The sequence below is a fragment of the Morone saxatilis genome, unplaced genomic scaffold (genome assembly GCF_004916995.1).
Source record: "Morone saxatilis isolate NCDOM2014 unplaced genomic scaffold, NCSU_SB_2.0 Contig17, whole genome shotgun sequence".
Lineage (NCBI taxonomy): Eukaryota > Metazoa > Chordata > Actinopteri > Moronidae > Morone > Morone saxatilis.
The window spans coordinates 16,684,823-16,687,632 of NW_023339729.1; positions in this window are offsets into that span (position 1 = coordinate 16,684,823).

The window sequence follows — 2,810 nt, forward strand, 5'->3', positions numbered from 1 at the left end:
CCCCCTTCTCCTCCTCCTCTTTCTCCTCTCCTCCTCCTCTTCTATCAGTCGTGATGGATAAGGTCTTGTGATTGCCTTGTCAGACCTCTGGAGCATCTGCCCCCTTGGGACTGTGGCGTTTTTGTGTATTGTGTGCGCATGTGTCTCCATGTCTCTCTCTCTGTGTGTGTGTGTGTGTGTGTGTGTGTGTGTATGTGTGTGTTGTCTCTGGCCCCCAGAGTTGATTGGATTGGATTGCATTTACAGGCAGAAGGGCCGGATGGATGAACAAAGCACCGTCAGTCAGGCCAAGCCCTCCATCCCCGCCCAGCTCAGACATAAGCTGTGTGTGTGTGTGTGTGTGTGTGTGTGTGTGTGTTTGTAGGTACCATGTCCTTTGTCTTTTTCACAAAAATCCACATAAGCACTTTTTTATTTTGCACACTCTGGACAAACGTTGTGGTATTACGTGGTAAATGCCTACATTTTTTTTCCAACCAAAGGCCCCTCTCAGTCTCTCATAATTGATTTGTATTGATTTATAAATGTCATTGACAATGATCTTTGTTAAATAGGTCCGTTTACATTTTACTTCAGTAAGCAGAAAGTAAAATGAACACAGTTGTGACCAGACAAGTTAAATGCTTCTGCCGTTATCTATTTTCTTAAAACTATATATCCTATAGAAAGAAAATGTTGCTGTGACTGAAGGCCGAGCTGCTCAAAGTGCCACTGTAAACTATTGTTCAGGTTACAATACTTAACACGCCACTAAGACAGTTCATATGAACACTAATTTGCTACAGCAATTATATTTAATGTGACACATGAAGTTATTCTTTTCTCACGTGTGTTTGCTGTCATTTTATGTAGCAGCTCTCATCACGCTGATTTAGACCTATAAAAAGTGGCTTCCACTTCGTATTGACAGCTGAGTCCTGCTCGTTAATGAGTCTGGGCAGGACCTCGATACTGACCCCAATCTCTACTGCACTCCTGCTCCAAATGACGTCACCAGCAGAAGATGGCAGCGGCCATATTCGGGATATTTCGGCTTAATTTTTGTACAGTGGGAGGAAGTGATGTGTCTTCCATTTTCATACTGCATGCAGTCTATAGTTTGCACTCAGTTGTGAACCTGTAAAGTGTGGAGGCCATGTTGTTAGAAATGTTGGATCACATGTCTGTATCTCATCATAGTTATATTAAATTTTATATTTGCTGCATATCATCAAATATCATTTTCTGAATTTGGACTACAGATGAGATGAATTTGGTTTGTTTAGTTATTGTTTCTGATTCAACTCTCGGTGGCGTTTGGGTTAGAATGAGTAACTGGCTGCGGAGTAATTAGTGCTTCCATTCTGCTTTTCCTGACCTTTGTGCTTTGCTCTCGGTGTTTTAATTTATTTCAACTTGCTTTGCATCTGAAATCGACTTGAAAGTTGGCATGAGCGATAACCAGCTTAAACTCCAGTCTGGAGAGCTGCTGTTTGAAGCAGCTGCTCATCACAGCGCCGGCTCTCTTACGCTGCCGTTCATTTCTGGCTGATTAATTGTTTTAAGTTTCTGACGCCCAAATTCTGCAGTAAAAAGGCTCCGTCCCAGATGCTCCCACTAAAGAACAAACAGTAAATCTAAATATGTGAAATTGAATTAAGAAAGAAGCCAATTGTTTGTTGAGAAATCAGACTGTAGCACAGGAATGAGGGGATTTGGTGAATTTCATTTTATTGTTCACGTCTTCATTTAGACACCACAGCTGGGAAGGATACAGATTATTGATATAATGATTTCCACAGGCTGCACTGTTGGATTTTAAAACTTATTATGCTGTCGAAGTCCTTAAAGTCTGTATCATGCCAAAGCGTGTAATACATATGCCGGACCACCATGTGTTCATTCTGCAGTTAAGTTAGCGATTAATAAAAATGCAACGGATTAAACTCAAGAGTTATAGTTTGGTTAGGGAAAGATTGTACCTGACAGAATCAACATTTGGTTTTGGTTTCACGTCGCACATGAACAGCAGCCTCCTGTGTTTAATAGTACTGTGTTTGTTTGAGTCATCCTCCCACCCCAACCCCTCCAAATACAGACTTTGTTGCTCTTTATATTATTGCTCGTACTGCGTCTTCATACGTGCGAGTAAAATATCATCATAGTTTGGGTTAAAAAAACACATTAAAAAGTACATAAAGCTTGAAACAGTCTATCAGTAGTAGCAAGACCACAGAGTGAGAGAGCCTAATGTCTGATGTTGTGTTGACCCTGACCTCCTTGTTGACTTTGTGGACTCCATAAAGACATCACACTACTTCCTTCTTTACTCCAAGAGCCATAATTACTAAGTTATGCTGGGACTACAGTTTTTATTTAATGACACGGCAGATTAACATAAAGTCATCCAAAAAACGTTTGAATTCCTGAAGATGACTGAAACATTGCAATTTTACTTCCATTGCTTTCTCGTGTCTAAAAAGAAACAAATCTTGTAGAGATAATGAAAAACAAATACAAAGATTAAATGGAAACCAAGCACAGCTGATTTCCAATCCATCCCGTCACTGTGTCACTGAGCCTCCCCCACTGCTGTTAGCTTGTGCACAGACGTGACATCTGTATAATTATCTCCAGCAGTCGAGTTGCTTCGTGTCTGTGAAGAGTCCTCGTATGAACAGGCGGCCGCTTTAATTGTTGTTTAAAACACAGACTAGAGCCGCTATCCATGTAATTACTGTCTCCCTCACTTGCTTGTTTTTATGTTTGGTCAGTCAGAGTCGTGTTGAGAGAGAGAAGACCAGAGGAAATAAAGAGTGTGTGTGTGTGTG